This window comes from Phyllostomus hastatus, unplaced genomic scaffold (genome assembly GCF_019186645.2).
Source record: "Phyllostomus hastatus isolate PE091 unplaced genomic scaffold, TTU_PhHast_1.1 phas_contig_209, whole genome shotgun sequence".
Taxonomy (NCBI): Eukaryota; Metazoa; Chordata; class Mammalia; order Chiroptera; family Phyllostomidae; genus Phyllostomus; species Phyllostomus hastatus.
The window spans coordinates 23930890-23946289 of record NW_025333735.1 but is presented as its reverse complement, the minus strand read 5'-3'; the positions used below and the strand labels follow the sequence as shown (position 1 = coordinate 23946289).

General features: G+C 36.9%; 1 long non-coding RNA gene across 2 annotated transcripts in view; it reads right to left on the bottom strand.

Annotated features, from left to right (window-relative positions):
• Window positions 1-912: 912 nt before the first annotated feature.
• The window catches only part of LOC123816469, a 53309-nt gene continuing 38821 nt past the window's right edge, over window positions 913-15400 (bottom strand). Inside the window, exons 2-5 of one of the 2 annotated variants that reach the window (XR_006785282.1) lie at window positions 5188-5254; window positions 2761-2884; window positions 1211-1323; window positions 913-1004 (exon numbers count right to left, since the gene is read on the bottom strand). This is a non-coding gene — a long non-coding RNA (uncharacterized LOC123816469). The remainder of the gene's footprint in view (window positions 1005-1210; window positions 1324-2760; window positions 2885-5187; window positions 5255-15400) is intronic. The other variant, XR_006785283.1, reaches the window with a different exon arrangement.

The following is a 15400-nucleotide window of genomic DNA, read 5'->3' as shown; positions in this document are numbered from 1 at the left end:
GGGAAGTTCAAAAGCAAGGTTATAACGTTCAGTTCTTAGTAAAGGCTTTATTCCTGTCTTGAAGATAACCATCTTCTCCCTTTATCCTCAGCTGGTAGTAAAAGGAAGCTCTGGTGTCTCTTCCTCTTCTTGTAAGGGCACTCATCCCACCATGAAGATGGAAAGACCTTATCTAAACCTAATTACTTCCCAAGCAAGGGCTCCAACTCCTAGCACCATCACAATGGGTGAACTTCAACATATGAATGTTCGGGGGATGAAAACATTCAATCAAATGCCCTTTGCATATAATTTCACTATAGTCAGTAGTCATAGGGGTTTGTTGTTGTTGTTTGTTGTTGCTATGAATTTAATTCATTCCAAAAGAAATGCATACCTAAGCTTGCTTCTGAGTGCTGATTCTATAATGTGGTTCTTTGAAAATGTTGTTACAGATTTTTTCTTTGAACAAGAATGACAAATGGTTTTGCATATGAAAATGATCACTATTTTACATGCCCTTAAAACTTTTGGGTCACCTTTATTTTACTACATTTAAGCAGATCCATGGCAGTTTTTAATCCAGGCTGTTGGTAAAGTATAGTTTGGGGAAAAAATGTAGTTTAAGAATCACATGTATATTCTTAGTCTTGATTCTGCTATTTACTAGCTTTGTGGCTCTAAGCAAGTCAAATAAACTCTATGAGCCTCTGTGTTCATGTCTCTCAAATGGACACAATAGCATTTCTTAAGTTTTACCTTCCTGCCTTACAAGAATATTTTAGGATACATGAAACAAAGGATGTAAAAGTGCTTTGTAAAATCTAAAGTATATGAAATAACTATTCAGTAAATATTTTGAATAAACACTAAGTAACATATTTGGCTATAACAAGTTATGTGACCTTAGGAAAAAATAGGGAATGAAGATACCTGCCTTCAAAGCCAGTGATCTCAGTCATTACATCATACTTCTCACTGAGGCAACTCCATGAGACAGGATGTGATACTTTTCCAGATGGACACTACAAAGAATATGCAACAACTGAATATATAATAAATTGAAAATAAAATATAAAATATTATGTTTAATATTATATTTAATATATTATATATAAAATATATAATAAATTGAAAATAACTTAAACAAACAGCTAAAATACATTCATTTATTAAGTTTATTTTATTCAATAATACCCAGCTCTTTTCCTCCACCTTTATTGTTACTGACCTTTCCTCTTTCTCTCTTATATATCCTAGTCTTGCCCATCCAATCTGAAAATACGAACTTGGTAGTCTCTTGCTTCCAACTCAGATTCCCTTTCTTGAGTACAATTCATATTGCTGTGAACAGAATCAGATTTTTTCCCTGAAAACAGAAATTTTATGAGAGAACAGGAAAATAAGAAGAAGGAAAAGAGGTAGAAAATCAATCTGGCAGAACTTCACTCTACTATTGGCAAATTTTCTCAAGAGTGAATGCAGGCCAAACACCCCAGTGCCAATCCAGCCATTCCATTTGTAGATCAGGCTGGAGGAAGGAGGTGAGGGTGGACAGCAGAGAGGGTGTTTGCAGATATAAGAGAAAAAGATTTGCCCAGAAGTGACTGGTCACAGAAATTAAATACCAGGTATGCAATGATATACCTATTTCTGTGATTCAAAAATATATCTACAACTGGTGATTTAAAATTTATGGATTGATATTAGAGGAAAATTGTGCTCATTCCTGCTTCTCACAGCTGCCAACAGAACAGACTGACTTTTATCCTGTGTTCACTCATTTACCTTGATCCCTGAGGCATGAGAGATTGTGATGTGTATATACTTAAGTGAAATCTGTACACATTACTTATTTTTTTGAAGTTACCACTTTTGCACTTTGAATAGGATCATATTTTGTGGCCTGGCCCTGTTCTGTATAATTTACAGACATTTAAAATAAATAACTAACTATAGATACCTCACTTGTTTAAATGATCTAAGTTGAACATTGAAGTCAATGATCATAATTTAGGTATTGACTTTTGAGAACTGATATAAAAAGCTCTTCAAAAGCTTGACTGGGCCCTCTGGACTTTCCTGTAGTCCAGCTGGTCATCAGTCTGTTCCACAGCTTTACTAGTGTATATGTTGTGTTTAGCACCCTGCTATGAAATGATGGGTATATTTTACACTACATAGGACATATAGCTTTTATTTGTTCTAAATAAGTATCTGATTGTGTCTAGCCCAGTGGATTTTTCAGACAAAATGCCTCAAGGCATGAAGTCCCTTCCTTAAAAAGACTCAAAATATATACACATTTATATTATAAAGTTTACATGATCTAACATCTTATACATGAATAGGAAATCTCTTTGCAATGACTGAGTGCTCAGATTTCCCAAGATAGGTAAACAGGTATCTGTTGTGATGAGAGACTCATGTTCTGAGGAAGCTCTGGTCAGGTTAACAGCTTGCCTTACTGAAAGCACCTGTCTCTGCTATTGTAAAACAGAAGGGAAATGACCTATGCATTATTATGGAGTCAGAAGCAGAGATGGAAGGTTCCAGGGCTTTGTAGGATTCTTAGATGATCTTACATTCTTCTGGATATAATATGCTTGGGGGTGTAAGGGAAGGACACATTGGAGGTGGCATTTAGGAAAACCCATTTTGCCAAACACATATGTGTACATTCTAAAGGAAATGGAAGCCATATGTTTCCGATTCATGTACATGTAATTCATCAAAATATGATTTAGTAAAAGATATTTAATGTCCAAGAAACATGCCAACCTTTCTTATAAATACTTTTTTTCCAAAGGACCAGCTGCATTGAGGCATCTGTATAAGAAGTTATCCTTTTAAAATGGAACTGGTTTCAACATCTCAAGCACATTTTAAACTTCCCAAGGACAGCCTGGAATGATAGAAATAGCACAGACTTTGGAGTTGAAGAGACTTGAATTTAAAATCAGGTTGACTTTTTGTTAACCTTCAAATAATATATTTCTATGCATTTTTTTGTTTAGAGTCTCATTTGTGCTGGGCAGGAGATGCAGTATTAACATAAGGACACAACACTTGACAAGTGGAATAAATAATATCCCTCCCATCATTATGTAGTTACTTAACTTATCTGAACCTATATATTTTATTTTGAGAAATGGAGATAATAATGTTCGTCCTAAATGGTCTTCAGGAAAATCATTCAGAACAGACTCATAGATAGAGAAAACAGAACAATAATTGACAGTTGGGAGGGAGTTAGAAGAAGGTGAAAGGATTGAGTAGTACACAATGACAGTTACAGAATAGTTTCAGGGATGCAGAGTACAGCATAGGGAATACAGTCAATAATATTGTAATAACTGTGCATGGTGCCAGGTGGGTACTTGAAATATCAGGGAGAACACTTCGTAAAGTATGCCATTGTCTAACCACTATGCTGTACACCTGAAACTAATACAAAATAATATTGAATATAAAATGTAACTGAAAATAGATTTTAAAAAGTGAAAAAAAGAAAGAAAATCATTCAGCATGAAACATAATATCTGATGTGCTAAACATACTCAGCAAGTTTTCTTCCATTTCAGTCTTTTCCTTTTGAAGCCACTTTCCCCCTTGAATCTGTCTGCACACACATCCCCACACAAGGTTCCTGCCTTCAAATACCCATGAAGACTAAAAGCATCAGAATGCTTCCCATATATTTGGCTCATTATCTACTAGGTAGAAGTGGCTCCTTTCTCAGCAATGCAAAGCAGTATGCTTTAAATTGGGACTAAATGACAATTTATGCTGAGGATAGTGGGGGGGGGGGCAGAAACTTTGGAGTCAGGGCAAATCAAACTTGAATTTGGATTTGCCATTCTCAACTTTTTTTTCCATCATAGACAAGTGTCTGAGCTTCAGTTTCTACATCTGTAAATAGGATTAAAATGACCTAATGAGCTGTATTGTTGTGACAAATTAAATGGAATAATATATGGAAGGTACCTAGGTCAATAATGGCAGATCTTACTACTGACATAATAAGTAAATCAAAATGCTTCATTTCAAGGGTTTAATGTTCAAAACCACAATATTGTAATTTTCTTGATAGATCATAGCCTGTTAAACACTTGGACAGTAAGCAACCCAATAAATGCATCAACTCCACCCAGGAAATATATATACATATACCCATAGAGACTTTTGAAGACACTCAAGCTTAAATCTCTATAACAAGAATGCAAATACATGGTGACTTGCTATTCACCCCTTAATATTTCCATTGCAGTCATGAATAATTAATCACAGAAAATTTTTTCACTAAGCATATGCTGCCTAAAAATCTTTCCCTCAGCATTTCATGCAGCCACTGCAAATCATGTGGAGCAGACAAGTATGGTACCCCATCTACATCCCTGATGTAATTCATCAAACAGTTAACATGATCCACTCTTCTGAAACCTCAAGTGTATTCAACAAGCATTTATTTAGCACTTACTGGGTATCTGGCAATTGAGTCAAAAGTAAGCAATGACCCAGTCCATCAGGAGTACTACAAGGAAGAATAAATAATTGCTAGAGATATGAATTACTATAGAAAAGAGGAGCATTGAGTAATTAAAGAAAAGGTGGATTTATTTTTTTATGTGTTCACTCTATCCAGAGTGCCTAGAACAGAACAAGCAAATTGTAAAGATCAAAAACTTTCTTTTAGGCAAATGGATGAGATGAATTTGCTAAGCACCCATTGTCTTGATTTAAAATTTGTTCATTTAGAGAACAATGTACACTAAATATGAAAGTTGGGGAGATCAAAAGGAGAGCAGCAATTCAGATGGATTTTGAAAGCTAAGTCCCTCACTGCCAGAGAGAAGGAAGACATTGAAAGCAGAAGAGATGATCTGAACAAATACATACAAGTATGAACGCTCAAGGCCTAAATATGCTTTATATTTTTACAGATTTGGAATAGACACCTAGCTCAGTCCACCTCCCATGCTTGGACAGACAGAAAAATAACGATGCTGGTGGCCAAGTGGAATACAGAGCTAGGTCAAAGGAAGGTGGCAAGGGATGCCAAAGGGAGAAGCTGCTGCTCTTGGTGATGCTGCTGCACTTTACTAATGCTGTTTTTCCCAGCAGTCACTGCTGCCTGTTTGATCATTAGCACTGGAATGTCTTGTTTGTTTCCACCAGACGGAAGTAATATACAATTATGCAAATTACCTTAACTCCAAGTATGGAATCACAGGCCAGTCAATAATGTTGATGCATTATGAAAGGGCAGCTCCTCCTGGAAGAAATAACACGAGGAGCCGATCATAAGCAAACATTTTGAAGCCTGCAGAGGACTGGTCCCTGCAGCGCAATCTATTATCATATTTCCACATAATTAGTTTGTTTTCCACTTGAAATCAGAAAATGATTCGACATTGCCTTCCCTGCCTCAGGATGGAAGAGCATCCAGTGGAATTCTCCTGCGAAGGTTCATATGGTGAATAATTAGTGAGAATCAATCTGTGGAAATTAAAGTTTGGAATATTGTAGAACTCATGAATAGTACATGGGACAACTGGGTGGAGGAAGAGGAGAGGGCACTTCCGTGGTAGGCAAGCATACATGACTGCTGGCAATCTGTTTTTTAATCAGTGTTGCACAAGCCAGAGGGTTGACCATGACTATAGGCTGTGCAGAAATACTGTCCAATTTTACAGGATAAAGAAATATTTTTAAAGACACCTATATCTATGTTCATTTTCAGTCATTTTTATTTGGGTGGAATGCCCTGGGATCAGAGGGTTTTTCTTCGGTTGATGCTGGCGGCACTAACTACCTCAATCCTTGCAACTGCCCTGTATCTTCAAATTTTCTTATTCCCATTTTACTGACAGGGAAACTGGGACTTATAAGGCACAGGGGTTGGCTACAGTCACCAGCTGCTAAGTGGAGGCACTGAGATCAAAAGGTGTGCCTTTCTCTACCAAAATCCAATAGCTTAAGGGTAAACAGTGAGTGGGCTGAAATCAAACTGAGGTAGATTCAACTTTTTAGTCAAGCTAAGTATCAGTTTCCTCAAATCAGGGGTATATAATGAATGTATATAATTTATTAAACTGTCTGCAGGTTACATCAATAGTACACGTAATTCCTTCATACAGTATCTGGCACATAAAAGACACAGTGAATTATACTCATACAAAAATAGTAAAATAATTTCTCAAAGATTACTTTGATACTGGAAAATATAGGCATCTCATCACACCTTGGAAAAAATCCCCTCAAATGGATTCAAGGTCAAGTTATAATTCCCTGCCTCCTATAGCACTGTGAAGGCAGGCTTTACAAGTTTCTACTAACCTGAAAATAAATTTCAATGGAAAATTTGCAAGTGATCAGGGTTAATGTCTCCAATTTATTAAGTGACAAAAAATGGGACAGCAGGAGCACACAGCAGGGGAGCATTTTTTAAGAAGTGGAAAGCAAAGATTTTTTTTTGTAGATTATAGAGTGGTTTTATTTTCCATGGCTATAGCACACTATTTAGCAAAAGTATTTAGCAATAGTTGCTTATGATTACCCAAACAATATGGTCACCAGAGTTGAATCTACAGTAAAAGTAAAAGAAATGGAACATTTTTTCAAAGGAAAAAATTAGTACAGTATATTTTCTTTTTTCTCCAATTATAAATTTAAAGCTAATTATAGAAAAAAACTGCACAAAAGTAGAAAGAAAAAGCTCACTGTAAACTTAAAGATCTTCCTTGTTAACATATTTGACATTTTGGTTGTTTTCTTCCAATATTTTTTCTGGGCACACTTTTTCATAATTGTTGTCACAGTCTACCTGCAATTTAAATTTTTATTTTTTCTTAAAATGGTAAAATAACTGTTTTTACAAAGGTTCTAAAAGCCTGAGAATTTTTTAAGACATAACCAATATACAGACTATTAATTGCTTTCCAAACAAGGAACTGTTTTTGAATTCAAAGATCACCTTTTGTTGCTTTATCCAAGAGAGTGGTTTCCAATCCAAGTGCACATTTGCCTCTCAGTCATCTGTTGGATTTGGAAGAGGTTTCCAGATTGAGTTGAGAAATGGTCATTACAGTTAAGCTGCAGCCTCAATCTTAAAAATGAATGAATGGATCCAGTCCAGTCCTTTGGCTGGGACCCAGTCTTTAAAATCCAGCAGAACAATAAGTATGTGTCTTCGCAGCCAGCTGGTATCAGACTTGGGCAGGAAGAGTGTCAAAATATTAGTGACTTTTTTTACATTTGTCAAAGCTGAGGCCAATACAAGAAATGCAGACAGCTTGCAAACGTGGGTTGGGTTGTACACCAAAGGGATTTTGTGTGTGTGTTTTTTTTCAATCTTGCCCACCGGATGTCAACATTTCCTTGCTTTCTGACTACATCTCCAGTAAAGACAGAGTGAAATATCTTTTACTTTGAATATGAAAACCACCATAGATTTATCATCAATGCATCAGCCACTAATTTATTATTCCAGGGCACTGTACTCAGCTGGAATAAAAGGACCATCAGCATTTCCATGGCAATGCTTCCCTTTCTTTCCTTGGTTTTTAACTCATCTGCTTACTCAGTTGTTCCTGAACCTGGCAGGCAAGGTCTCGGTGGGAGAATAAATATATTTATACAAAATGTTTAAGAAAGGCTGCCCACATTGAGTTAGAAAAATAAGCATATGCTAGTACTGTCTGGCACTCTTTTTGCAATTCCTGTATCTCTCCAAAAGAAAAAAAAAATCTACAACCGAACATTTTTATTTTATTTTTAAAAGAAACATTGCTGGCAGCCAACGTGCAATATGGGCTTGATGGATTTTTTTATTTCTCTTTCTTTCTCCATCTTTTTCTTTAAAACACATACATGCACACATACAACTATATAAGAGACTAAGCTCATTGCTTTCCGAATGAAGTAAAATCAATTATTCACATGCATATGTAGCTGAGGTTTCTCTTTCTCCATCTCCCTTCTTTATTCCTGAGATAAAAGTAGGCTGTTTTGCTCATATGACCAGCTCATGTTTCGTGCAGCTAGTGAGAAACAGAGTGAGTTAGACACATCAAGATCTGTATCATGGCCTTCTATCACATGTGAACTGTGTGAACTTAGGCACATAAACCTCACCAAGACTCAGTTTCCCCATTTATAATGTGGAGACACTAAATATATATTTAGGGATTTTGCTGCTTCAGATAAGACTGATCTTTCTTTAAATGAAGGATGAGGAGGAGAAGGAGCAGGAGGGGAGTAACAAGAGGAAAATGAAGAAGGGGAAGAAGATGATGACAGTGGTAGCAGAGCCCCTGGAGCCACTAATGATGATAATGCAAAATTAAATAAATAACATTTGTACAATATTTACAGCTGTGAGGCACTTGTATTTTCTCTAGGTCATTTAAGCTTTACCACATTCTAGTGAACTAGTTGTTATTATTATAATTATTCCCATTTCACTAATGTGAAAACTGAAGGTCTGAAAGGTTAAGCATCTTGCCCCAAGATACAGTATTTTAAATGACCAGACAGAAGGAAAATAATAATGGTGATGTTTGACAACATTGAACTTTATACCTAAATCTTGAGCTCCTGGAAAATATAATTGGTTGAGAAGTCCTTTTATGTTTCTAAAAAGGGCTTACTGCAAAGAACCACCCTTCCCTGTTTGACTTACCATGACTCATGGATGACCACCTTACTGATTTATGAGAAGACCAGATGTAAACCTTCCAAATTCCCATTTTTTATCTCATACAGAATTAGCCTATTTCTTTCTACTGACCAATCTGGACAAAATGCCCATAACTTGCCTTGACCAAACTTTGCTCATGGATCTCTATACTTTGGCCCACAAATGAGCATGGAACTGGGAACAATCTCTCATTAGTGGCCCCTCCTCAGAATCTGCTGACTTTGGTGGTTCTTACTCCTCCCTGTAAACAAAAATTTCTTTTCTGACTGAAGTGCTTGCAGATCTATTGTCAAAGGTTTCTCTATATTGCTATAGTCTCACTTTTATTGTTACAATATTCTTTTCAAATAAAGCCTCTTTTTGGGTTGGCCAAAAAGTCTGGTTAGTATTTTTCCATAAAATAAATTGCACAATTTTCATTTCCACTAACAACTTTATTGATTTGGATATTTTTAGTATGTCAGCTATCTTTGGTGTGGTATAACATGGATTGTTCTCAATTAATGTCTCAATTTGTCACTATCAGCTTCAACTGGCCTACCCAACTGGGGAGCAACGTTCAGCAAAAAATCTCCAATGCGAAACTTCACAAACCACTTTGGACACATTTGATGAATCACACCACCTTCTCCACACACTGCATAAATCTTTTTTGTGTGTGTTTCAATGTTTCTTTAAATAATAGAGCACAATATACTGAAAGTGTTGTTATTTTCTTCCATCTTCAATATTATATAAAATGGCTATACAAAAATTCACCAATTTTGAAAAGTTGTTAAAAAATGCAGGCTAATATGATAGTTGTCACAATACAATGTGCAGTGTTACTGGAGCCATTTTATGGGGGAAAAACAAACAAGCTTTTTGGCCAACCCAATATTACATAAGTCCAGATTTTTTATTTGACATGTTAGTAATAACATTAACAATTGTTAACATATGTGTAGTACTTAGAACTGATCATTTTTACAAGAATCATAACTTATATTTATTTGGAGCTATGTTTTTTAATTCTTCCCCATAATTACTGCTTCAAAATGACTCTTCATCATTAATAGAACAATTATTTCCCCATTTGAATACTAAAACCCATCAGGATGAAAACTTCACAGAACCTAGGAAGTAGAAGTAAAGTGGGTAATTCTGGATGAGAACATAAGCCTTCTGTTACCTGGTTCACTCTTCTTTCATTTTCTGCTTGAAAACAAGCCAGGCTTGGCTTATACCAATTTGAAAAAGGCCAGTCCTTTGTGGGCTGATGATAAAGGTAATGAAGCTTAAGCTGTAGGGCTCTTAATTTACACAAATCACCTCCAAAACCTAATTTCGATTCATAATTGTTTTTTTTTCTCTTTTTTTAGAAAGCACCCACCAACTGTATAATCTTTAAGCACCATAAAGCCCCTGAGAATAATATGTTATATCTTGATAAGCATATTCACATACCTCTACTCTCACAAAATCACCCTTCCCAGCAGTACAATGTCAGAATTTCCACAAAGACAGTTTTTTATTAAGGCCCTGGGTTTCCCAAAGTGTGTTCTGCATATAATGCTGATTTTATGAGGTATTAATAGATGATCCACACAAAAAAATTTATTCAAACAGAAAAAATCATTAAGTTAAAAAGTTAATATTTTAAATCTACATGATTCCTCTGAGCCTTTAATATTTAACCAAATAGTGATATTCAAGAATTTTTTTAATAGAACAACTCCTTCCATTAACATTTCTAAGAACGCCTTTAAGAAATGCTGCATTAAGGAACTGCATCTCCAAGAAACCTCTGTTTAAAAGAAAAGATACAATGCTGGGTCACTAAAATAAGCTAATAAAGGTTTTATACTTTAGGATAAATCAATTAAATAGATGGATTTTTAGGGTTTTTAAAATTATTTTATTGTTGTTCAAGTACAGTTGACTACATTTACCCCAGCCATTCCCATCTCCCTCCCCTGCTTCCACCCCACCCCCTTGGTTTTGTCTATGTGTCCCTTATAGTTATTCCTGAAAACCCTTCCCCCCTTCACCCCCATTATTCCCTCCCATCTCCCCTCTGGTTACTGTCAGATTGTTCTTAATTTCAATGTCTCTGGTTATATTTTGCTTGATTATTTATTTTGTTGATTCGGTTCTACTTAAAGGTGAGAAAATATAGTATTTGTCCCTCACCACCTGGCTTATTTCACTTAGCTCTCTAGTTCCATCCGTACTGTCACAAAGGGTAGGAGCTCCTTCTTTCTTTCTGCTGCATAATATTCCATTGTGTAAATATACCAGATTTTTAGGTTCTTAGTGAGACCCTAATGCCATAAAACACCAGAAAAAGGTCAATTCTTATAAGTAGTTAGTGAGGACTTTGAATCTTGGTGATGTCTTTGTGGGCAGGCTAAGTGGTACCCCAAGGTATGTGGAAGCACTTTGTCTATAACAAGAAGCAAGCCAAGAAGACACAGGGCACTTGAGTGACCGAAGTCCTTCAAAAAGAGGAAATAGAGGGATTCAGCAGACAATGACTTCTCCCACAGAAGAGCAACAACCAGTATGTGTACATTTTTTAGATAAAAAACTGTTATTTTTAAGATTATCATTTGCTTTCTTATCATTAGGCAGCTGTGGTTTGGGGAAATAGCACTGGATTTTCAGCCCAACAGATATAATTTGAATACCAGCCTTTCTACATCTAACTTGTATTAAATTAAAGAGACACTTTACCTCCCCACACCTGAGTTTCCCCACTTTGAATGAGGAGACAATAAAATCTGCCTCAGAGAGGGCTGTAATTCATTTATATTCTGCCTGTGAACAAATAAGTTCATAAATTGACATAGAGTAGGACACTCCAAAATACATGTGTTGGATCTGAACTACAGCTCTGGGAGGTAGGTATTTTTTAACCTCCAGTTTATAGATGAGGAAACAGAGTCTCAGAGAGGTTAAATTCCTTGTTCAATATCATTCAGCTAGAGAGCAGATAAATAGGAGCTGAGATTCTAAACTATTGATTTTGAATCTTGGCTCTTTCTACATGCCATGTGTTTTCTGTTCATTAGTTTGCCTTGGGTCACTCCTGAAAAGGAGTTGTGAAATAGCTGGAGGATGGCTGCAGATATAATCTGGATCTCATAGAAAGGATCAAAACTGGTCATCGGACAGACTAGAAACCTAAAGCATAAAGCCAAATTACTAAGCCTTTTAATTGGTAGAGCTGCTATAGAAAACAGTATGGAGATCCCTAAAAAAAAAAAAAAAAAGAATAGAGCTATGAGCATATGAACTAGCAATCTCTCTTCAATCTCTCTACCCAAAAAACTGAAAACATTTATTCATAAAGATATATGTACTGCTAAGTTCATCACACTATTATGAACTGTAGCCAAGACATGGAAACAGTCTGTGTCCTTCAGTGGTTGAATGGATAAAGAAGGTGTGGTTCATATATACAGTGAAATACTACCCTGTCATTGGAAAGGACGAACTATTGCCATATGCGGCCATGTTGATGGATCTTGAGAGTATCATGTTAAGTGAAATAACTCAGATGGAAAAGGACAAGAACCACATGATTTCACTCATGGCAGATATAAAGCAAAAGTAACAAACAAACTCACAGACACAGACAACACAAGGGTGATTCCCAGAGAGGGAGGAGTTGAGGGAGAATGAAGAGTGTAAAGGGGGTCAACAATATGGTGATGGAAAGAGACTAGACTCTGCATGGTGAGCACACAATGCAATAATACAGATGATGAGTCATAGAATTGCACACTTGAAACTTGTATAAGATTATTAATCAAAGTTAACCTAATAAATTTAATTTTAAAAAAGAAAGGCATCCCATGTCCTTGTTTGACCTACTTTCCTAGATATATTCCTTGCTACTTCATCACCTTATACTTTGAGCTCCAATTATATTAAGTTTTATTTCCCAAAATATACCTGCTGTTTCACAGTTCCTTGGATTTGTTCATGCTGCATAAACCACCCTTCTCCTCCCCACTATTTTTAACTAAGATAATTATTACTCTTCATCATTCACTTTAGCTGATGCCTCTTACAAGCTTTCTCTGGCCTTCCTGGGCCAGGTTTAAGGCATTACCTATTTGCTTACACAGCAACCTTCTCAACCTCAATCAGCCCTGATAACACTGAAGTATAATTTTGGTTTATGTGCCTCTTCACATTTTATTGCAAGAAAGAGAAGACTATTCAAATTCCCTTAAGGCCTTACTGAAATCCAAAAAGAAAAATAAACAATCGGGTCTCAGGACATCAGGAGTAGTCCTTCCTGGAGATTACAGCAGGAGGAATTCATGGACATCTGTGTTTGACCATTTATATAACTCAGGTGCTAACTCCCTCAGTATTTGTGTCTTTAATTCAAACTTTTAATAAGGTCAAACTGACTCCACAAGATCAGGTGACTACACATAGACCAGCAGCTGCATCCAGAAGTGTTGGGAACCGCCCTGACTGGTATCAGAGGCTGAAACCCCCACCTAGCTAAGGCTAAGGGAACGCCCTTGGAACCGTAAGCCGGCAAGGAGATAAAAGCTTATCTTCCTGGCAGGAATGCTGCTTCTGCTGCTGAACCCCAAAAAGCTTGGTCGGTTAGCCAAAGACGGGTAAGATTCCCCACGGGGGAACGACCTAAGCCAGGCACGATCACTTTGGGAGGCCCCCCAAAAGAAGGACTTGGGGGGCTGCAGCAAAAGGAGGTGATGGACCCTCGCTCCTTGGCTCTGACATAGCCTGAGTTCTCAGTGTCTGGGAGAAAATCTCCTTATCTCTTGGTTACCTAGTTCCCTTGCTCCACCTAAGCCTAAAACAATGACAGGGTGGTACAGCTCGGTACTGAGAAGTGAGGATTTCCCGGGGTGATCAGGCCTAAGAAAGAATATGTAAATTACTGTGAAACCTTCTTTGTTTAGAATGCTCTCAGTTGAATGAGAAGGGTCTTAGGAGGAAGTTAGTTTGTTCCTCAGTCTTACAGCTCTTTGACCCCTAACTCAATAGACCGGCAGAGTTCTTTGTTTTCTATGGTTCCTTACTTCCCCTAATGAGTACTGTACTTTACCTGAATTATTATGCAGAATGAGCCTAATAAAAGCAGGTATGGATGGTAAATCAGCGCGCTCCCCACTGGGGGGGTGGCCATTTCGTCCCTACTTCCCCACGGAAACTAGTCTGTCTCTGTGCATGTGTGTTTTTTCTCGCGTGTTTATCGTCGAGCCATCCACAGCGTTCCGTGGTCACTGCTGGCCGGTGACCCACACGCAACACAGAAGAGGAGACAAACTGTTATTAACACCTGACCCATTCCTTCATCAGGGATGTGGGACACTTCCAAGGTGTGTGCAGGGACCTTGATTGTGTAAGCTGGAAATGGAGAGCTCCTCAAGAATAGGGACAGTATTTTAACCAACTTTATATTCCCACTGGCTAGCATAGTGAGAGAACATTGTGGATGCCCTATAAATATAAATAATGAGAGAGATGACTTTTACTATTTAGAAATCCTGCAGCCTCATTGAGTCTGACCCCCATCACTCCAAATAGATGAGATCTTGAGTTACGAGAGATTAATTTCATTTGGCCATTGGGCAGGAGTGCTCACTAGGCAATTTTTAAATGCAAATCCAATTGTGGATTGCTCACAAGGTAATTTTGCTTTATTTTCTTCTTTTTTTGAAGGAATTGACTAGGATGCAATTCCAAAGGATAATGACCACAACCAGTTATATTAAAATGTCAGATATAAAGTAGAAGTAATTATCTGTCCTTCAAGAAAGTTTTGATGTATGGAGCCAAAAGCCCATTATATAGTCCATTCATCAACATTTATTCAATATCCACTATATACATAATATTGTACTTTTCAAAGGGAGGTGAAAACCAGCTTCTGCTCTGAGGAAGTACATAGAAACTTGGCTAGAATAGATTGTTTGTGAAAATGGAACAGATTATGGTTAATGAACTCACACTGTACTCATAAAGTATACCTTATTAAGTATTTGAAAGAATGGGAAGATCTAGCCTGAAGGAAAAAAAAAAGATTAAGTTTCTAGGCTCAAGGAATAGCAAGTGCAAAATCTCTGAGAAATGAATAAGCTTAGTGTTCAAGAGCAAAAAGAAGACTCATGAGGCTAGCATGAATGACAGAAGAAAAGAGTGACATAGATGGATTCCAGCAATAGCCAGAACAGGTGAAGTTAGCAGGGCACAGTAAGAAGTTTGCATTGTTTTTTTAAATCATAAAGGAACATCACGACTAAAGCAGGAAGTTTCTTATACTATTTAGATAAAGAGACAATAAATTAGTAAGGATTCAACAGGAAGATGAAACACAGGTTTGGGTACTCATTTGTGAGGAATCTAAGCAAAGTTTGGCTTGAGTAGTAAACTAGAAAAGAAGTGGCAAGGCTTTGCAAACCACATAGTCTGTCTCAATTATTCAACTTTGCCCTTGCAGCAAGAAGGCCATAAACAATATGTAAATGAATGAACATATCTGTGTTCCAATAAAATTTTATTTAAAAAAAAGGTCAAGAGGATTTTGCCTGTAGGCCATAGTTTGCCAACCCCTGATCTAAAGTATGGTGCAAGGTAGGAGAAAGGTTTCTAGTAGCAGCCTTTGAGTACAGATGATGGTGAAAGCCTGAATTTATCTGGACCACTCTTTCATTGCTCTTAGTACTGTCTTTTATAAGATTGACAGCA